Here is a 23,928-nt window from a genome sequence, read left to right on the forward strand (position 1 = left end):
TCTCTAACATCAGATATGTAAATCAAGGCAGCTGCCTTGAGACAATACTCTTCTCTACTTTCACAAATGATTTGCCACTGGTCTTACACAAAGCTAGAATGACTATTATGCGGATGATTCCACACTACATGTCAGCACCCAGTGAGCACAAAGCCAGTTAAATTCTAAATAAGGGGTTACAGTCAGTATCAGAATGGGGGATTAATAATAAACTGCTCCTAAATACATCTAAAAATAAAAGCTTTGTATTTAACTCAAGTCAGTTAAGAACAAATTCTTATTTGCAGTTCTTATTTACAATTTACGGCCTATCCCAGTCCAAAACGAATTCACGGCAACGCACAGTATTATACAGAGCCATGATTGCATAGAACTCCCTTCCATCTCCAAATACTCAAGCAAACAGCAAAAAAGTGGATAAAACAACTTCTCATGGAACGGCGGGGGCTGTGAAGAGACACACACACTTTTTTAGTTGTATTGTTTGTATAATTATAATTATTTGTATTATTGTTGTATTGTTTGTATATCGTTGTACTTAAAATGTGTGTAACTGACAATGTCTACCAGGACAAATAGCTTCTGCCTCTGCAAAACAATGGGGATCCAAGAAAACACATTTGTATCAGGAATTTGCATGAAGAAATAGATGCCGCGGCCACAAACAATTCACTCAAACGGTCAATAATTAATCATCCACACACAAAACGGCACCTTTGTAAACTATAATTGAATCGGGCTGAATCTGGTACTTGTCAAGAGAGTCCAAGAACATTCAGAATGAAAGAAAGGGGTTACATTTGACATATACCTGTATGCTGTGGAATGATAAGATATGGCACAGCTTTAAATATGTATTTACTCTGTCAGGTACCTACAGCACAACTGTCACTCTGCTCTGTCAGTTCTGATGAGCGAGGTGATGTCCTCAACTCAATATTTAATCTGGAGTAGCAGTTATTCCCCTAATCCCAACCAAGCCCACCTATAACATTCAGCCCACAACCTCACCTGTCTGAGCCGAGATCTGACAACTGCAGAAGAGCACAGAAAAGATAACTACAGTGCATTCAGAAAGTATTCAGACTCCTTCCATTTATCCAGATGTTGTTATGTTACAGCCTTATTCTAAAATTGATTAAATAAAACATGTCCCTCATCAATCTACACACAATGCCCATATTTACAAAGTGAAAACAGGTTTTTAGAAATGTTTGCAAATTAAAAAATAAATAAAACCAGAAATACCTTATTTACATAAGTATTCAGACCTTTGCTATGTGACTCAAAATTGAGCTCAGGTGCATCCTGATCCTCCTTGAGAAGTTTCTACAACTTGATTGGAGTCCACCTGTGGTCATTTCAATTGATTAGACATGATTTGTAAAGACACACGTCTATTTAAGATCCCACAGTTGACAATGTATGTCAGAGCATGTCAGAGCAAAAACCAACCTCTGAGACAGGATTGTGTCAAGGCACAGATCTGGGGAAGGGTACCAAAACATTTCTGCAGCATTGAAGGTCTCCAAGAACACAGCGGCTTCCATCGTTCTTAAATGGAAGAAGCTCTTCCTAGAGCTGGTCATCTTGCCAAACTGAGCAATCGGGGGAGAAGGGTCTTGGTCAGGGAGGTGACAAAGAACGCAAATGTCACTCTGACAGAGCTCCAGAGTTATTCTGTGGAGATGGGAGAATCTTCCAGAAGGACAACCATTTCTGTAGCACTCCACCAATCAGGCCTTTATGGTAGAGTGGCCAGACGGAAGCCACTCCTCCATAAAAGGCACATGACAGCACACTTGAAGTCTGCCAAAAGGCACCTAATGGACTATCAGACCATGAGAAACAAGATTCTATGGTCATGATTGAACACATTGGCCTGAATGCCAAGTGTCACGTCTGGATGAAACCAGGCACCATCCCTACTGTGAAGCATGGTGGTGGCAGCATCATGCTGTGGGGATGTTTTTCGGTGGCAGGGATTGGGAGATTAGTCAGGATTGAGGTAACTATGAACGTAGCGAAGTACAGAGAGATCCTTGATGAAAACCTGCTCCAGAGCGCTCAGACTGGGGCGAAGGTTCTTCTTCCAGCAGGACAACAACCCTATGCACTGTGCGAGCTAAATTACAAGATTATGTTATAATACTGTTTATGCATCAAATAAGGTTTGATGAGTACGCTTTCATCTGTTTCTGTGGGTAAGATTTGGTGGGTGTAACCGAGATAGAGATGGAAGAATCGAACAAAACCCTCATTGTCTCTAACAATTCTTCATCTGGGAAATGGCACCGGGTGCAGATGACCACAGGATGAACCCAGGATGGCTTGTGGTGCCTCCCAATCAACATGGGAGGGGTGGAACCAGTCAAGAGTAAGCATTTTTAGTGTCAGCTATATAAAAACTCTTAAATTGTATGTAAAGGTAAAGCTCTCTGCAACACACTCTGAAACTCCCCATCCAAACTGACAGAGCTTGAGAGGATCTGCAGAGATGAATTGGAGAAACTCCCCAAATACAGGTGTGCCAAGCTTGTAGTGTCATACCCAATAAGACTAGAGGCTGTAATCACTGCCAAAGATGCCTCAACAATGTACTGAGTAAAGGGGTCTGACTACTTATGTAAATGTGATATTTCAGTTGCTGTTTTTTGGCAAAAACCTCAAAAAAGTGTTTTTGCTTTGTCATTATGAGGTTTAGAGTGATAAAAAAAATAATAATCCATTTTAGAATAAGGCTGTAACTTAACAAAATGTGGAATAAGTCAAGGGACTGAATACTTTCCGAATGCACTGTAAAAAGACTAACCCACCCCATCAAACACTTTCCATATCAAAACTGGTACCATTTGTATATCTGACACATCTCCCGTGGGGCTTTGGAAATTGTATTAATGATGAATATAATTTACAATGTCTCGATGTCTTGTCCTTTAACCTTTCTAGCGCAGGAGTTGCGAAATTCCAAAATATTTTTTTGAAATATGTAACTTTCACACATTAACAAGTCCAATACAGCAAATGAAAGATAAACTTCTTGCTAATCTACCCATCGTGTCCGATTAAAAAAATGCTTTACAGCGAAAGCACAACATAAGATTATGTTAGATCACCACCAAGTCAAAAAAACACACAGCCATTTTTCCAGCCAAAGATAGGAGTCACAAAAAGCAGAAATATAGATCAAATTAATCACTAACCTTTGATGATCTTCATCAGATGACACTCATAGGATACCATGTTACACAATACATGCATGTTTTGTGCGATAATGTGCATATTTATATCCAAAAATCTTAGTTTACATTGACGCGTTACGTGCAGTAATGTTTTGATTCCAAAACATCCTGTGATTTTGCAGAAATACTCATAATAAACATTGATAAAAGATACAAGTGTTAATCACAGAATTAAAGATAGACTTCTCCTTAATGCAACCGCTTTGTCAGATTTCAAGAAAACTTTACGGAAAAAGCATAATCTGAGAACGGTACTCAGAGCCCAATCCAGCCAGAGAAATATCTTCCATTTTGAAGTCAACAGAAGTTAGAAATAAGACTATAAATATTCACTTTCCTTTGATGATCTTCATCAGAAGGCACTCCCAGGAATCCCAGTTCTACAATAAATGACTGATAAATGACTGATCCCATAAAGTCCATCACTGGGGCGGCAGGGTAGCCTAGTGGTTAGAGCGTTGGACTAATAACCGGAAGGTTGCAAGTTCAAACCCCCGAGCTGACAAGGTACAAATCTGTTGTTCTGCCCACAGTTCCTAGGCCGTCATTGAAAATAAGAATCTGTTCTTAAAACCTGTTAGGGATGATGTGAATTTTCGCAGCTTTTTGTTAAAAATCGCGCAACATTTCAAAGTCCTGCTACTCATGCCAGGAATATAGTATATGCATATGATAAGTATGTGTGTATAGAAAACACTGACTCTAAAAGTCTCTAAAACTGGTTAAATCGTGTCTGTGGCTATAACAGAACGTGTTTAGGAGTAAAAATCCCTGGTAAAAATGATCACCAAAAACACAAAAACAATATTAATCCGCTAGTCAATGTATTGTCTAAGGCGACAGGAAATAAATGAGGATCCCCTGTAAACGCCTACAGCTTCCACACGATGTCGCCAGTACTGGCATTTCATGTCTGCTTTATCCTTGGTTAGATGACGTATAGGCCCTTCCTGTTTTGGGGCTCACCACAGGATGTTGTGAAATTGAAAACATGGACGATGATTTCAAGACTTGCTGCTATCGAATACAGATCGCCCCGTGATCAATTTTATAGATTATTAACATTTATTAACCTGTTACTCCTACCCCTTACTTTTTCGAACATTCTGTTAAAAATCGCGCAACAATTCAGCGCCCTGCTACTCATGCCAGGAATATAGTATATGCATATGATTAGTATGTGTGGATAGAAAACACTCAGACATTTATAAAACTGGTTAAATCACGGCTGTGACTATAACAGAACGTGCGTTTAATCGAAAAGCGCAGGAAAATCTGATCACTGAAAATGTGAAAATATATCCATGCGCCACTAGAACATTGTTGAATGTGAATAATAATATGCATATATTAGCATCTGGGACAGAGTAGGAAGCTGTTCACTCTGGGCACGCTATTCATCCAAATGTGAAAATGCTGCCCCCTATCCCAAAATTCTTAATGTCCCACGGACTGAGTAGCCTAAGAAGTCAATGTTACCACTATTGGCACTTGCATGTTTTATACAGCACTGTAATGCAAGTGGCTGAAAACACATTATTGGGGAGATGGGCTCTAACAAGATGTTTAATTGTATTACCTTAAATGCATAAAGAGGTGTTATTAATCAGCGCAGCAATTTCACCGACTTATGAACCAAGTCCAAAGTCTATGTCATAAATAAGGGTCAGCAAGTTTGATGTGTTGCACTATAAAGAAAGATTCATTACAAGTTGCATTTTAACAAGATTTTCTGCATGAATGCGTTTTATTTTTGTTTTATGGTGGGGCCTGAACAGGGCACTGCGTGAGAAAGGCCAGATAAATTGCCTGAATAAAAAAGTTATCACTCTCACTGTTAATTAGTCATAGGCATTGGAATACTCACTTTTATTGGCATATATTTCAAAAATATGGTACAACCCACCAAAGTAAGGACAGCTAGAATGTTCGATTCTCACCGGATTCATTAGATAATCCGGTCCTCATGTTGGCTAAGTGGTTCGGCCAATGAGGTTGATTGGTGTGCGAGTCGGGAGAGTCAACAGTATTAGAATTTATGTGGAATGATGAATTAAAATGGGTTGGCAGTAGCCTGTTCTCTCGAGTTTCTGCCTGAACCGATAATATCTGCCTGCCTGCTTGCCTGCCATCCCTCTTCTGGAATCCTGACACATTCTTCTGTACTATATCAGCTTTAAAGGCCCAGTGCAGTCAAAAATGTGATTCTGCTGTGTTTCACATTGTGAGGTTGGAATAATACTTTGAAATTGTGAAAATTATGATAATGCCCCTTTAGTGTAAGAGCTGTTTGAAAAAACCTGCCTGAAATTTCAGCCTGTTTTAGTAGGATAGAGTGTTGGCCTGTCTGGTAAATTAGTTAATAGACCAATCCTCTCTGCCAATAATAGCTAGTTTTCCATTTTACTCTCCCCAATTAGACCACTCTCAAATGGTCCTCGCAAAATTCTTGCTTGAGAAATTACTCTTTGCTAAGAAACTCTTAAAAACATTTTTTTTTTACTGAAAACAATCACATTACAGTACTTAACTTTTACCCAGAAATGGTTTGATATTGATATAAAAAGACTACATTGGACCTTTAAGCAAGATGGATTTTCACACATTTCATTCCTTTGAAGGTCTAGAAGCTGACACACGGCTGAAGAACATCCTCAGACTGTAATGTCTCTGAATATAAAGTGATGGATGTCTACATGAAGAAGAGTGCACATTAGCTGTTGTGTGTTGCAGACTTACACCCAAAGATGAATATAGAAATGAAAGGATGAGAAAAAAAAGAAAGAAAAGGAGAACATTCAGAAACAAACGGCTCCACAGCCAGAGTCCCCACATCATCTCCAAGTCTCATTTATTGATCTTAAATGTCCTTAAAAAAATTGAGCTCTTAGTGTCTTTCAGCTGCCCAACATTGAGATATTATTTACTTTGCTCTCTTTTCTCCTAACACATTGGTTGGGAAAGGTATAACACAAAGCAGAACTTTTATAGCAGTGTGGTAGCAATATTTACAATCATGTATTGTGTAGTGGGGCAATGCTACACAGTAGGGTGCATTCAAAATCTTGATAGTGTCGATTCATTTGTGTATTCATCTGAAATCCTCCACTTAGATAATGAGCGCACCTGCTCCGCTTCATAAATTGCCATCATGCTTTAATAACACACCACTTGAATGTCACAATGTTATCTTTGTGTTGATATTCCTTAGGCCACACCAGTATCATCACAATCTGAGATTTGACTGTGCTTGACATAAAGCTGTCAGACGTGCTCAACAAAATGAATGACTCAATCAACAGCCAAGGATACGTGCTCATTCGTTTTGATTAATTGAAGAGTTTTAAGATGTTTGAAAGATGGATTTCATATATCAACAGGGTCATTCACACATAAACATAAGACAGTGACACAGTGGCATTACACTCGGTGGACTTTTGTTCGAGGTATTTAGATTTGACATTTGTGCACGTAAATCATTAGTTGATGTCAATGGGACTAATGTGAGAGTTCCTTATGAAAGTATGATGATTTTGTTTTCGTAAATCACCTTGAACATCTATGGAGATAGAGCTTGTGACCAGGAAATAATTAATACAGCCTATTGAACTGTTCCACATTTTGGCTCGAACTCATTTCTCTTCTCGGGGACACAACGTCTCTCTCCCCAATCTCTCACGTGTATTCGTTTATTTTAACCATTTCAAAACAGATGGGGAGACACAGACAGCAATACACTGCTAAGGCAGTTGTGTATGTGTTTATACAAGAAGTGATTAATAATCAACATCAAGCCTCCAACTGGCTCATACTAATAGATAGGTGTTGTAATTACGATCGCACAACTGGTCTGGTTTTTAGTGCTCACTACCAGCGCTTGTTTCTGACGTTGTAATAGACTACAAAAAGTTTGATATTTTTCTATGGGATTTTGGCAAAGGGAGGATGCAGTTAAAGAGGCAACATGAACTGTTACATTTTGGTGTCACTGAATTAGGGGGTGACGAATGGTGGCCTCACTAGAAACAACAACACACTTCTAACAGTTTTTCGTGTCAATCAATTATTCCAAACCAATAGTCCACATTATATGGCAAGGAGTGAAATGTGAATGAAATAGTTTAATTGTAATAATGATAAAGATTCAATGACATCAAGCATTCAATGATGTCAAGTTTTTCAGATATTCAACACTGGGATATTCAACAGTCATTCTCTTTCCGGAAAACACCCCTCACAACGTGCCATGGTCTAAAATAAAAACCTTACCATTTCCTTTCATAATAGCCACCTTCTGTTGGTCGTCATAGAACATGTGCATGATTCCCACTACAGTATTGTAATTATGAATGCACTTTTAATGTAGTTCAGTACAGTTTTGTCACCCCCAAAATGTCCTATTTTTCCTCATGTAAAAACCCTGTTTTCACACCACCTGTCAGGATGTCAGAAACTCACTTGTTTTCCGAACACTGTGACGAGGCACTTTCATCACAAAGAAAAGGCTCAGAGAGCGGATGGACAGGTGTTAGATACCTTGACAATGTCAGTGCCATCTGGTTTTCCATCACTATCCATATGCATGGAGCTCTATCCTGCCACGACCACACACGTTACACCTCTGTCTCCCCTGTCACAGAGATAGCGGCGGTTGAGCATATTTCCCAAGAGCACCTTGATATGCCCTTCCAAGAGCAGGAGCTACTTGGGAGAATGAGACTATTTCCGTTCACGTAATTAAGGACTATGGAATCTATTCAAATTGTAATTAAATCTTCACCTGCGATAATGTGTAATGATATATACGGTATATGCAGAAATTAAGAAAAGCTTGATATCATTTGTTCCCCGAATGAGTCAGATAAGTGTGTGGTATTGAGGCCTAGTGATACAAAACCATTGCACGATGAAACATAAGACATAATATTCCATTACTGTAACTATTTATTTTTCAGTGTCAATACTATTCATTTGAATTATTTGCAGGCTAATATCTAGATATACAGATAATAAGTTAGATATATAGATTTTCAGTTATTGTGGTGGCAGCATCATGTTAAGGGAAACCTTGACATGAGGGGGGGGGGGGGCTGCCTTAATCGACATCCACGTCATCGGCGCCCGGGGAACAGAGGGGTAACTACCTTGCTCAGGGGCAGAATGACAGATTTTTATCTCGTCAGCTCTGGGATTCGATCCAGCAACCGAAATGGACTGGGGAGTTTGTTAGGATCAACATAAATATATAAAAAGTTATATGAAACCCTGCCTCAGTCTTCATGTTCTATCATTTTTTCTTTCTAGGTCGTGTACAAACAAATGACAAATTATTTACATTTATATTTAACAATATATAACAATACAACTAGTCAAACTAGTTCACAAAGTCCATATACCTGCTAAGGAATAAAAAGTAACCCAATATCCCGTTACATAAAAATCTGAAGCATTACAGGCGACAAAAGTACAATTTAATGATACCTTTCAATTATTGTATTGTGGGGATCTTTCCACGAGCAGTATTGGATTCCTCGCTTTGACCAATTCTATCAGTATCTACAAACAACATCTGGATACCTCCTTCTGGATACCCCCTTCCGATTCGTGTGGGCACACGCGCTAAGCACTCGAAGAAAAGCAGTTTAAAACTTCTTCGGGATCGGTGTCCCTTCCACAGGATGGTTGAGCTAACATAGGCTAATGAAATTAGCATGAGGTTGTAAGTAACAAGAACATTTCCCAGGAGATAGATATATCTGATATTGGCAGAAAGCTTAAATTATTGTCAATCTAACTGCACTGTCCAATTTACAGTAGCTATTACAGTGAAATAATACCATGCTATTATTTGAGGAGAGTGCACAATTTTGAACATGAAAAGTTATTAATAAACAAATTAGGCACATTTGGTCAGTCTGGATACAAAAGTTTGAACAGAAATGCAATGATTCATTGGATCAGTCTACTTTGCACGTACATTGGTGCAATCTAGTGGCCAAAATCTAAAATGCACCTGGGCTGGAATAATACATTATGGCCTTTCTCTTGCATTTTAAAGTTGATGGTACAAAAAAAATACAAAATAACAATTGTTTTTTTCTTTGTATTATCTTATAGCAGATATATTGTGTTATATTCTACTACATTCCTTTCAGATTCCCATCAACTTCAAAGTGTTTCCTTTCAAATGGTACTAAGAATATACATTTCCTTGCTTCAGGGACAGAGCTACAGGCAGTTAGATTTGGACATGACATTTTAGGTGAAAATTGAAAGAAAGGGGCTAATCCTTAAAAGTTTTTAAGCATCGCCTTCGCCCAATCGTAATCTGTCCATATCACCAGTGACGAAAACCCAAAGACCAAAACAACTGCAGCTCATTATCTCATGCATCACATTCATTCCGGGCAGATTCCTCAGTCTACACACAGAACCTGCCCACGGGAGATGAGCTATATTCCAAACTGAAACTATTATCACGGACCTATTGTTTTCAGCTTTATCTCTCAACCCCTAGTGTTTCACATCTGGTGAGAAGAGAAGAAGAGGAAGAGCATACATACTGTTGAGGAATCTACATCTATACAAAGAAGTGTGATAGTACATTGCAGCAGATGGCAAAAGCATTACTCTTGTCTAATTTCTTTGTGGCAATGTTGTTTACATTGATTGGTTGTTCTGTCTGGCAGTGTCACACTTGATGCATTTTGCCTCATGTTGATCTAATCTGATGACAAACACCACCTCAACATATTTTGTTATGGGAGACAATTTGCCCTCCGCATCCATGAGATGAAGAGAAATTGGTGTGGCCAGATCTAACCCATTGTTTTTTGCTACTTTAAATCATTTGAAAAAAAGCTGAATTGTACTTGTGTGGAGTGTAATATAAAAAGCTATTCTATTTCTATATTTCACTGACAAAGGAGGATATTGTGACATGTCTGACATGGATAGAGCACACAACCTTCAAACAATTATTGCTGTTACTTAAATAACATTTCAGAGGACAGGTCAAACTACTGATGTAGCACAAATGCGCAGGGAACTACCTGACTCCTGAAGAACAGAACAATGGTAACTTGTACATTCCTGTATACTAGGAGAGTACAGGCTGACAAGGTAATCTTATCAACAACAAAAAATGATTCTATAGGATGGTAAAAATATGCTGTTCTGGTTAAACATAATGTAAAAAAGTAAAGGTGTTTATGTGAATTTTGACAACCGTAATAAAGGCACATGCATTCCATGTTGCGATTGTGGACATAATGGGGGTATTGATGTGAAATATGTAGCAAGAGTTACGTAGTTTAGTTAGCATCCCAAAGTGACATTGTCTCCCTGATAACTGTAGGATTTAATTGCGAGAGATAGAGCAGTGTAGATACAGGTCATCCATTGATATCTAGAAGAAACCTATTGATGTTTCCTAGCGGGGCTGCAGCGCAGAAAATTATCACCATTGCTTAAATTGCACAGCAGTGTGGAAGACAATATAAATCATTTCAAACTATTGACTGGAGCACGGAACTGTTTTGATAGAGGACTGTGTAAAGACATACCACAACCAGCATTTCAAACACTGCACCACTCCATCATTATGAACCTCATGATTGAAGTTATTTGAATGTTGTCTTAGCGTTGTTTGCTTTTTGTTCTTCCAGCCATTGCTTACTGATGTTTTATGGGTAAATTAATCATATTTCCATCCATGGCTATTTGAGTTGGATCTTTGTATGGAAATGTACTTTCATACTTGTTCCACGGGACATGACTGTGTAAAGCTACGTGGTCTATTTTATTTTTTTATTTTATCAATCCAGAGTTAGGAAATCAACAATCAAGCCTTTAATTATGCCTTGAGATTTGGTGAGAACTAACACTTGAATGAAACATTTACGTTCCCCCCAGTGAGCAAAACTCAAGGCGTGTGGTTTTGTTTGGTTGATTGCCTCACAACTAAGACAGGAAATACATTTTTGTCCCTGGATCATGCAGGAAGGGAGTCCTCGACTGTGTTATTGTGATGTTACACCTGAATATGCATTGCAAAACCACTGTCCTTCTCAGCTATAATGGTGGTCAATATGGGGAGAGGGGGTGACCCCTGTGTAGTGTGACAGTGATTAAGTGTGCCAGACAGCAACAGGATCAGTTCTGGGTCAGAGACAGGCCATGAATAAGGTCACGCCCTTTTTCCATACTCATGACAAAATATTTTAAAAAATACTATCTTGTTTCAAATGGTCAATATTAGTGAAATGTATTTCAAATAAATAATCCTGATTTGCATGATTGTGTATTAAACTGTATATTTGATGCATTTGATACCATTCCACCTAATCCACTCCAGTCATTAACAGGAGCCCGCTCTCCCCAATTAAGGTGCCACCAACCTCCTGTGCCAGGAGGTGGTGTCACGATTTCCTCGGCCCTTCTCCTTGTTCGGGTGGTGTTCGGCGGTCGACGTCACCGGCTTTCTACTCACCATCGATCCATGTTTCAGTTTAGTTTAGTTTTGTCTGTATTACACACACACCTGGTTTCTATTACATATCACGTTCCTTATTTAACCCTCTGGCATATATTCCTGTTCTGTCCGTGATTGTTTATGTCGTTAGTGGTTGTGTTTTGTGTTCGTGTTTTTTTGTATGTTCCTATTTGGAATTTTGCTTGATATTTTTAGTGAACTCAGTTATGTTACTCAATACCTGTGTCCTGCGCCTGACTCCGCTATAACTCTGCACCCAATCGCTGACAGGTGGATCCAACTAGCCTGTTTTAATTTTATTATTTTCTATTCTGTTAATAGTTCACCAAAGTTTATTGCAACGTACAGGCCGCATACTTGTTTTCTTTCAACCAATTATTGTTTGTCTACAGCCTTATTTGCTCATCTTTATCAAGGGTGCCAATAATTCTGTATTTTGTATATGATAAATTCACAAAACCGTAGCCTAACTTAGCAGTTGCATTGATACATTCTAAATGGAATAAAATAACAACCTCCCCTCCTAATCTTATTGGAATCTATAGAAATGTTCCACTTTGTAATTATTTACCAATTTTGGGTTAATGTGCTCTATACCCTTCCCCTGACTCAGAGGAGCTGGCTGTGTTTCTCTGTGTGCAAACAATCAATCACAGGAGATGGCGAGTGGATTACAGTCAACTGTCTGTGAACATGTGCTCTTAGGCCACAGAGGAAACAGATTTCCTGGGCATATTGAAATGGATACCACACTGGCTTGCTCCATGACAGTTTAAGACTATTGTCTAAAAGTCTTTAATGAAATATGAGATGAGAACTTCCAACATCCTCCCACTTCCTATGAAGAGTTGTCACAATTCAGCTCAGTGAAAAATCTTGCTATGTAGGAAGGTTGTCAGCACAGATAGATCAGGGAGGATTCATAGAAAGATACTGAGCAGAATACTCAGTATATTAAAACTAATGTTAAAATGTCAAAGCAAGTGGCCTTATCATCCTCACTGTTTAAATGCCAATACTGATTTGAATAATACTGCTGCTGTGTGTTTCTGACATGATCACGTGTACACATCTCTCTCCCTCTCTCACACACACACACACACACACACACACACACACACACACACACACACACACACACACACACACACACACACACACACACACACACACACACACACACACACACACACACACACACACACACACACACACACAAGCTTTTGTCAAATATAAAATTAGGTTCACCTCTGATGCTTCCAACTAATGAGTTTCATTTACTCTCTGTCACAGTCACAGATTGATACATTTGCTCCAGTTAATTGTGACATTCTGATGGACATTTTCAGAAGTGAGGCCAGTTTTTGGAATAGACTCCTTTAGCAAGGACATCTTAGATGCAGATCTTGATGCGTTATCATTTGCAAGCTGTCATACTGTACATGATAGGTAAATGTGGGGCAATTTCAAATGTCACTTTACATTAATATCTCTCAGGTGAACATACATGCTGTATGCAAATAGGCGTGTAAATATAAACATTATATATTCAGTTTATACTGTATGTGCCCATGTAGCTCCTACAAAATCACGGTCCCATTGTAGCATATTAAAGAGACGGTAGCCTTTGTGGTTTTAGGTTAGCATTGTTTCCAAGGCCATTCCTCCACATCACTATCCAGATTCCAGACAATGCTCAAGGCAACATGATTTAAACGCTTATACAACCAACTTTGGGAACAACTGTGGTGAAAGGTAACAGAAAGAAATACACTTTTCATAACAGAATCCTTCATTTTGCTCGCTTGTTTTCCTCTTCGCCAAAGACAATCCTTTTTCTCCATCATGGAGAAAATAGTTGAGAGAAAAACAAACATTCATCTTGACTTTTTCAATTTTCTCCCGATGCAGATGTTTTTCTCTCTGAGATAACAAGAGAGCAGATAATCAGAAAATGGACAATACTCGCACACACAGATGTCTCAGCCATCTCGCCCTTCTCCCAAAAGCTTGGCTTCATGTTTATTTCCCAGATATCCTTCAGTTTGTGTTTTCATTTTCTCTCTGCGTTTAAGGGGCCCCATCGTTCATTCCTGTCTTGGCACCTCTAGATTTGCATTGATTCTCTCACTCGCAATCAATAATAATTAGAAAAGCATTTAATGACTTCATGAACTCTCAACCTCAACAGCTACGTATTTGCGTATTGAGGCATTTATTACTGTTGGGTTATGAGAATATGAAATATATTTATTCATGTCACCGAGGGAGAGAGGGTAATGTAAAACATTTACATAATGTCAGGATATGTTATTTTTAACCAACAGGGATCCTATGGGAAGGATCCTCTGGGAGGAGAAGAGACACAGTCTGGTACCAATCACCATGACAGCCTTGAGTTGGGGAGGAGTGAGCACTTTGGGGTAGAGGTCAGGTCAGATGAAGTGAGGAAGAACAGATATCACTAAGGTTCTGTCTTGCAACAGAGATGCATTGGCTGCTCAGATGTGTAGGAGGAGACTCAGCATAGGAGAACGGGTTATATATCAGTGCTTGTGTGAACAAAGTCTTTGTCTAATGCAGCTGTATTGAATCTCTGGGAAGAATAAATTGGTTTCCACTTTCATGGTGTCTGTTGAGTTTTTACTCTGAAAATTAGAACCTAACATTACTAATCAAGAGGGTAAAATGTTATCTTTGGGGGTGACGGGGCAGTTTATAATACTGAAACTTGCTATTATTGGGAGTATAAGATTTTCTGAGTGATGATTTAATCCCAGTTAAATCGTGTTCTTTTTTTTTTTTGGGGGGGTGTATTATATCTAATTGCAGTTTGTATCTCATTTTAGCTGTGTTTCAAATCTGCTGTTTTAACATCTGACTAACCCACCGGGACCTGGCAAAATTAGATTAAAAGATTAAAGCAGCCATTTGTATATTAATATCAAATAATTTCTGAGTAACAATGAAGTACCTTGCCATTAAAATGGGCAAAAATAGCTGTTTATCAAACCAACTATTTCTCAAGCAATAATTGTCTTTCGGACTGAATGGGGAGGGGAAAACTGAAGTGAGCTCTTATTGGCAGAGGTTTGGAACCCTCTTTGTTATTGGTCTATTAACCAATTTACCTCATGGTGATGCCACCACGGAAATTAGAAACTTCCGCCTTGCAAAGCTGCTGATCCTGTGTAGATTGTATTTTCAACCAGTAACTATCAAAAAAACACTGATCAAATGTGTTCACACTTTTACAGTGTTAGTTTCATCAGCTGTTGTACAGTATGATACAAAACACAGGAAAAACAGAATTTCGACTACACTGGTCCTTTAAAACCTGTTTGGGATAGGGGGCAGCATTTTCACTTTTGGATGAAAAGCGTTCCCAGAGTAAACTGCCTGCTACTCAGGCCCAGTTGCTAATATATGCATATTATTAGTAGGTTTGGATAGAAAACACTCTGAAGTTTCGAAAACTGTTTGAATGATGTCTGTGAGTATAACATAACTCATATGGTAGGTGAAAACCTGAGAAAAATCCAACCAGGAAGTGGGAAATCTGAGGTTTGTAGTTTTTCTACTTTTGCCAACCGAATATACAGTGTCTATGGGGTCAAATTGCACTTCCTAAGGCTTCCACTAGATGTCACCAGTCTTTAGAACCTTGTTTGTTGCTTCTACTGTGAAGGAGGGGGGAATGGGAGCTGAATGAGTCAGTGGTCTGTCATAGTGGCATGAGCTGGTCACGCGTGTTCACGTGAGAGTTAGCTTGCATTCCATTGCATTTCTGAAGACAAAGGAATTCTCTGGTTGGAACATTATTGAAGATTTATGATAAAAACATCCTAAAGATTGATTCTATACATCGTTTGACATGTTTCTACGAACTGTAACATGACTTTTCTTTTGAACTTTCGTTGTGATTTTTGTATATAAATATGCACTTTTTCGAACAAAACATACATGTATTGTGTAACATGAAGTCCTATGAGTGTCATCTGATGAAGATCATCAAAGGTTAGTGATTAATTTTATCTCTATTTCTGATTTTTGTGACTCCTCTCTTTGGCTGGAAAATGGCTGTGTGTGTTTTTGTGACTAGGCTCTGACCTAACATAATCATATGTTGTGCTTTCCCTGTAAAGTCTTTTTGAAATCGGACACGATGGGTAGATTATCAAGAAGTTTATCTTTAATTTGGTGTATTGCACTTGTGAATGTATGAAAGTTACATATTTCTGAAAAATATTTTTGAATTTTGCGCGCTGACTTTAGAGTGGAATGTTGTCGAGGGGTTCCGATAAGAAGTTAAGAAAAAACCCATACTGAATTGAGATATTCATTCACTATGAGAAATATAATTATCAACAAAGCAGTGAGGAATATTAATAACTCACCTGTATCAAGATCATAAACTTGATATTGATATCTTTGTGAATAGTTATATATTGATTGTCTGACTTTGGACAAACTTGTTTCTACCTCTTAGCTATAATATTGGAATCATGTGCAATTTGGGGACAAATACACATTATCAGCTCAATGAACTGTGTACATGAGTAATTTTACAAAAAGAGCCATACAGTACTCTATGCTTGAGTCACCATCACTATTGTGTGTCAGGAAAGTGATGCAAATGAAAATACTTGAGCGGGCCCAGACTGCTGTGGAAGCCCACAGTGAACAGCATCCATCATAATTGCCCCGCTAATGTTTATTACAATACAATCTACCCAATCAAAGTGGTGTCTGCTCTCACGGTGCAGTTTGATCCACCTGAGGCTGCAGCTGCGGCAGGCAAGAGGAGAAGATGCCAATTCTGCCCCCCAAAGAAGGACTGTAAAACAAATGTTATGTGCTGCACATGTGAGAAATACATCTGCAAAAGTCCATGCACACACACTTGCATACTGTCCTACATGTGTTAATTAGAGTTGATTGATTTATGTTCTTCATGTTTTTTGTTTTGTATCTATTATCTTATTTTATTCTTATTTATTGTTGTTTATATACCTTGTGGTTATGGTTCGATAAAATGTGAGAAGACTAGTATTTTGTTGTTGAGTTCTTCATTGTACAGTATATAAGAATATATCACTATGTTGTCAAAAAAGACTGTTGATTGTTGCCTTTCAATAAAATGCATTTAAAACTACTTTCCCAACATTTCAACAACTTTCTTAGGCTATACCAGTGTTATCTCTTGCTAGAAAATATATGTTTACAGCTATGCAGTACCTTTAGCAACAATATTAATAATAATAAAAAACCTCTACTTTAGTAAAGAAAACAATTATGGCAGGAGTTTTGCAATAAAAATGAGTGGTGTCCACTGATTGAATATCTTTCTGCATTGTGAAGAGGAACATTTTCGACCCTTGGGACAAAGGGAGTATACAGAATGTTAAGACTACACAAGGGCTAAAGATAGAATCCGCTGTAAGGGGAACAAAGTGCCATTGTTCGCCCCATGGCCTTGTTTATTGTGTTGGTTTAGTTGATGAATCAGAGGTGGGGCACATCACACATAAAGGTAAAATAAATTGCGCTACATGCAAGTATGCTGGTGTTCCATCGCACATGCAATGATATCCGAGAAAAAAACAACAACTGTGTTCATTGTTTGCAGTTACCTCTTTGTTGTTGTAATATCGCAAATAGATAGCTCCAAATTCTCAAAGGGTCTCAAATTCTGACAAACTTAGAAGAAAAACCACAACTGTTTGCCCTATTTCATGTCGAACAACCCTAGTTCGGAATGATTCAATGTGTCAAAAGAGATACATCTTTGGAGGAAAAAAATGTATAATTCTTTCTATTTTTGTCTTCTGTCCCATAAGACCACAGCAATGCTCTGCCATGAGTCTGTCTAAGGCCACAGATTGTGCCCTTTCCCATGAGAGACACATCTCTTCCAGCTCAGCAGCCACTGTAGCTTTTGGCTATTAAGGGAGATTCAGGCAATAGATTTTACATTTCCATAATACTGAATTCTTCTTCAACATAAATGAATTGGAGAAGGATCTTTTTCTCATCATATTGGCAGAGAGGACAGCGCTTATATGTTTCTGCCTAATTCTTCCACAGTTGATTATAGACTTTGCCAACAATGCAGAACTGTGATTCCCACATTTCCAAAACCTTTCCTTGTGTTGACTTGTCACGCTTTAAAAAGTGTAATTGAGTTCATCTCTCCCTCAATTTATTTTGGGGGGGGGATCACAAAAGTATAAAGGATTCTAGGATACTAGCTCTGACTTTGCTGATAGCTACTTCGTTGAGGAAAAATTGACTTAATATGTTGTTGTCCCACCTAGCTATCTTCAGATGAATGTCGCTCTGGATAAGAGCATCTGCTAAATGACTGAAATGTAACAAGTAAATGTAGGCTCTATCTATCTTGGATGATGGGAGATGGAATATCTTCCCCAATAAAAAATATTTTTATTTCCTGCATTAATTGTCACTGCCTCTCTGTGAGTGGGTGTTCATGGTATGCACATTCCTTTAAACTAATATTACGGTGTAGGGCTGTGCCTTGAACAGTTTCCCTACTATCTTCACACGCCATTGTTCTGCCAGTGGTATAATCACAAGGATAGGCATAGACAATGTGTTGGTCTATGTATCACTCTGCTCGTAATCCCTGCATTCTGACAATGTGTTACGACCCTATGAGGGATTTTTGAATTCCCAATCAGAGATCTTTTCTTAGGCGAAAGCATTCTCTCTCTCTCTGAGTGGTTATCTCCTAATCTCATTTGATTTGGTTTAATAATGTTTTTATTTCTGGGGCATGTATTCAAAAAAACAACAGATGTCACAAACTCTCTGTAACCCCAAATGTTGCAGAGTTTCCACGACCAGTCAGACATGGTATCCATTTGACTAAATGCTCCAGAGGTAAGGATTTTACCCATCTGTCCCTGTTGCTTTTGTTTGAGTGCCACTACAGACAAACAAATGCCAATTTGGATGAGGCTCTTTTCACGAAATACCAACTGGGAAACTTTTGTGTGTCTAGACACCACTTACTTTTGAGTCCTTAATATCCTGCAGTTCACAGATGTAAAAGTAATTGCTTACATGTTTTTTTTATATTTATTTTTCAACACTCTAAAGCAATATGCAAATGAAGTTGCCTACATATCTACTGCCTTGTGCTTCTGCTTCAGAGCTTGACATTCACTTTTCACTTTTTCGTAGGATAGACAATGTAGGATGGATTTGTTTTTACTTGTCTGCTTAAAAAAGTCCCTTGTTCAATGAACCATGGATCAAATGGCTAAGTTGGGCGAGGTGGCTAACTAAGATGTTTATCTGTTTGTAAGGTTAAAATATTCAGTGTTCAGGGGAGAGCCTGACTGCATAGGAGTTACTTGACAATTAGGGTATTCTAAGAGTTATTTTTTTACTTGTTCATTCAAACAACTTAAACCTATATTCTTCTTGTCCTACTGTTTATTTTACTTGCCCCGGGCAAGCGGACAAGCATTTTAGTGTGTGCTATAGGAATAATGATCATCACTGTTCCAGTGGTAAAAAATTGTGATTTGCTACAATTCATACTTTGAGCGCTACTCAGTCTTTACATACATCATCTTGTCTGTAAACAAAAGTTACAGACATGACAGAAGCCTCACTGAAGCAGTTTGTTTACTGCTTTCTGAATGTATTATCATAAGGGCGAGAGCAAGTTAGACTTAGAATTAGCAGCTTCCTACTAAAACAGAGGTCTCCATTAATTACACCGAAATCTTTGATGAAAATGCAAATCAAACATCTCATAAATTGTATTAAACACAGGAGGTGGTGATAACCTGCTGGCTGGAACAGTGGGAATTCCACATTTAATAGTGTGTTCTCAGCTATGGCAGCAAGATGATTCATTTTCTTAATGGGCTGAATTCAAAGATGTCTGCTGATGTCTCTCTTCTCACAGACTCTGAACTTTCTATGCTAAATATCCAGGTGACAGTTTATATTCTGTCTTTTCTTCACTAGACACCAGGGTGGAAAGTAGTTATTAATGTGCCACAGCAATGAAACAAAAGGATCACAACATATGCATTTGTGTGCGCCCGAGTTAATTAGATTCGCGTTTAGGTTAATGCTCACTCTCTAGATGCGCAGATGGGTTTGGAAGATGATGGACGTGGCCCCCTACCGTACCCCCACCCATCCCCATTTTAACCAATTAAATCTGCATACTGTATAATCTGATGTAGTAGACTATTATAATAAATTACATCATTGAACAGTACTTTTCCGTCGACCAAAAACGTTGTTCATAAATTCCAGCTACTTGAATCAAGATCATTTTCACCACAGCCAAATCTGATAAACTGATGCATGCATAATTAATATAGTCTTGCTATGTGCAGATATAGGTGTAATCAACTGAAGCTGTAATATGTTAGAACTATATCATGGATGTATCACTTGTAGTACCAATGTAATGATGGGGTCAATTTGCCACACATCAGCATTGGCTAAACTGGCCATTTGATAGATGGTTCAGTCTTCAAAGCCTGTAATTGATTTTAGATTGAATTCCAATACCCACTAGGTAGGAGGGTTGCATTCCATTATTAAGCTGTGTCCAACAGCTCATATTGAACTAAAGATTAAGAGTCGGTAAATGGTAAACAGGGCTGTCTTTGTAACTATATTTTGTTTCAACTTCTTTTTAGACCACACATCAATAGATACTAATAACTATTTGATTAAACAGAATATAATGAAATATTTACCCTACTGGTATTAGTCGAATGTTTGATTCTCATTGAAGCTTTTGTCAAGGTTACAATTTAGTATTTGATGCCTCCTTTTGGGGCAACAGGGTTTGATGTTCACAGGAGAGGTGTACAAGCCCAGGTGAATCAATCTTTATCTACGATGAGCAGAATGATTGACAGCCATAAACCATTGCCCACCATGACCCCTGTCTAACTTGATCCGATAAATTTAATCCTTGCAGTCTGATGATTGTGAGGGTTACTTTGTCCATTCATTTGTTTTATTTTTAATTGATTGGACTGTAAGACAGTTTTCAATTCCTCCCATGGGAAATAACCTCATGGATAAAAACTAAACAATTGAAGCATATGTATAGCGTTAATTCATGAAAATGTTCAATGCCAAAATATCCATAGCCAATTTGTATGGCTTACTGTACACACCGACTCACCTTCCCTAACAAAAAGGTCTGCTCCACAATTTTAATCAAGAGCCTAGTCAAGTACTCAGTGTTGCCATTGGCACAGAGGCGCATCAATGTACACACACAGACACACCCTTCCCACCCAACCCCCACCTATTTGTTTCTTAAGATCTCATAGATGTGACACTATGATATCCAGGCCGTTAGTTTACAAGCTCTCCAGTACCTCAGTGAGTGCCAGGCACCAGGTCTACTGAGAGGCCTGTTGTGATAAGCATTATATGTGGATGACAGTCCCCACCAACAGTCTCCTGACACCACAGCTGTCCAACACTTCCACAACACGTCACTTAGAAAGCTCAACCGTATCCCAACTGGAGAAAGCTTGGTCTATAGCACTCAAACTACACTTTGGACCTCATGCCAGTTCTACTGCTTTTTTTTCATTGTGCCCCTCTTATCAGGGACTGACAGGTGGGACAGGAAATCAACATTGAGCTGTACAAGCCCAGATTAATCATACTGTATCTACGATAAGCAGAATGATTGACAGCCAGAAACCATCCTGACCTCTTACTAACTTAAAAAAATGTAACCTTTATTTAACCTGGTAAGTCAGTGAAGATCAAATTATTATTATTATTATTATTTACAATGCCAGCCTACCCTGGCCAATCCCTCCCCTAACCCATACAGGGTCTTGCAAAACTATTTACCCGCCTTGGCATTTTTCCTATTTTGTTGCCTTACAAGCTGGAATTAAAATAGATTTTTGGGGGGTTTGTGTCACCCACCCAAAGTCAATACTTTGTAGAGCCACCTTTTGCAGCAATTACAGCTGCAAGTCTCTTGGGGTATGTCTCTATAAGCTTGGCACATCTAGCCACTGGAATTTTTGCCCATTCTTCAAAGCAAAACTGCTCCAGCTCCTTCAAGTTGGATGGGTTCCTGCTGGTGTACAGCAATCTTTAAGTCATACCACAGATTCTCAATTGGATTGAGGTCTGGGCTTTGACTAGGCCATTCCAATACATTTCCTCTTAAACCACTTGAGTGTTGCTTTAACAGTATGCTTAGGGTCATTGTTCTGCTGTAAGGTGGACCTCCATTACAGTCTCAAATCTCTGGGAGACTGAAACAGGTTTCCCTCAAGAATTTCCCTGTATTTAGCGCCATCCATCAATGCTTCTATTCTGACCAGTTTCCCAGTCCCTGCTGATGAAAAACATCCCCACAGCATGATGCTGCCACCACTTCACTGTGGGGATGGTGTTCTCGGGAGGATGAGAGGTGTTGGGTTTGTGCCCGACATAGCTTTTTCTGTGTTGGCCAAAAAGGTACATTTTGGTCCTATCTGACCAGAGTACCTTCTTCCATATGCTTGGGGAGTCTCCCACATGCCTTTTGGCAAACACCAAAAGTGTTTGCTTATTTGTTCTCTAAGCAATGGCTTTTTTTCTGGCCACTGTTTCCATAAAGCCCAGCTCCGTGGAGTGTACAGTTTAAAGTGGTCCCATGGACAGATACTCCAATCTTTGCTGTGGAGCTTTGCAGCTCCTTCAGGGTTATCTTTGTAGCCGCTCTGATTAATTCCCTCCTTGCCTGAGCCATGAGTTTTGGTGGGCGGCCCTCTCTTGGCAGGTTTTTTGTGGTGTCATATTCTTTTTATTTTTGAATAATGGACTTAATGGTGCTCCGTGGGATGTTCAATGTTTTGCATATTTTTTTATACCCCAACCCTGATCTGTACTTTGCCACAACTTTGTCCCTGACCTGTTTGGAGAGCTCCTTTGTCTTCATGGTGTCGCTTGCTGATGTTGTGATGTCTTCACTATTAATCTACAATAATATACAATATTTTGACTGGTGCTTGCTTCATTTATTTGATTAGTAGTATGCTGTTTCTATTTCATGAAAAAAACAAAACCCTCTGGGTAAATTCAGACCGTTTTGCTCTCGGAGCACACACTGGATATTTGTGCCAAGGCAGTCAAGCACCCAAGCTAAAGTTGGCTAACTTGCTAGCTACTTCCAGACACAAATGAGACCCCTTTGACCATTTTACTCACCCTAGCAGAGCTAGTTAGGCAGTTTCCGAGTTAACCAGAGCGTTGGTGATTGTAACTGTGATGCAGGAAACAATTTAATTACGCTTTTTTTGCTGACGTTTACTGACACCGGCCATATTGAACGGGTGTTGAGCGTTTGTAAATTCATTATTCTGCACTTTGGTGCACTTAGACAAGTGTGCTTTGAAATTGGAGTAGATAGCCAGAGCAAATTTACGAAAGCACCCGAATGTCTATTGAGAATGCACACTGACTATACCATTTAGCTAAGCTAAGAATGATGGGAATAATTCACTTGAAGACGTACACAATTTTTTGTTTATTGTTTGGTTTATATTGCCCATTCATTGTCAGTTAGAGACAGTAGTGCATTGGGACCCAAAAGCATAGTCAGTGCTCTAACTCCCCTTTGGTTGTTAAGGCAAATCTGGTCTGTGATAGGACGGGGGTTGTTCACACCTAGCTTGGCTACTAGACTATTTTTTAGTAAAGGTTGAATAGTCTATTATCTTTTAGCCCACCTCCCCAACTTGCAACAAATGGATGTATTTTTTGATTTTCAAGTAAAAAATAATTTTTCTGAAAGCAACTTTTTTATTTTCAATCAAAAGTAATTGTTTTGAAAGCAGAAATTGAGGCTTCAAAGTAAAAACATGTTTTGCAATCAAATATTTTGTAATAGAGCGCAAAACTTTATGTATTTTATTCCACAACAATATTTTGAGAACAAAAAATGTATTTGAAAACAAAAGTTTCATTTCACTATTTCACTACGATATTGCTGGCGAAACCCTGAGGACAAACCATCCCCCCCAAAAAATGTCAGACTGCCTCTATTTTCAATGGCTACCACTTTAATTATAAATCCTCCCAGATTGCAGTTCCTAGGGCTTCCACTAGATGTCAACAGTCTTTAGAAAGAGTTTCAGGCTGGTTTCTGGAAAAATTTGCCAGAAATAG

This window comes from Oncorhynchus keta, chromosome 37, assembly GCF_023373465.1.
Source record: "Oncorhynchus keta strain PuntledgeMale-10-30-2019 chromosome 37, Oket_V2, whole genome shotgun sequence".
NCBI classification, from domain to species: Eukaryota; Metazoa; Chordata; class Actinopteri; order Salmoniformes; family Salmonidae; genus Oncorhynchus; species Oncorhynchus keta.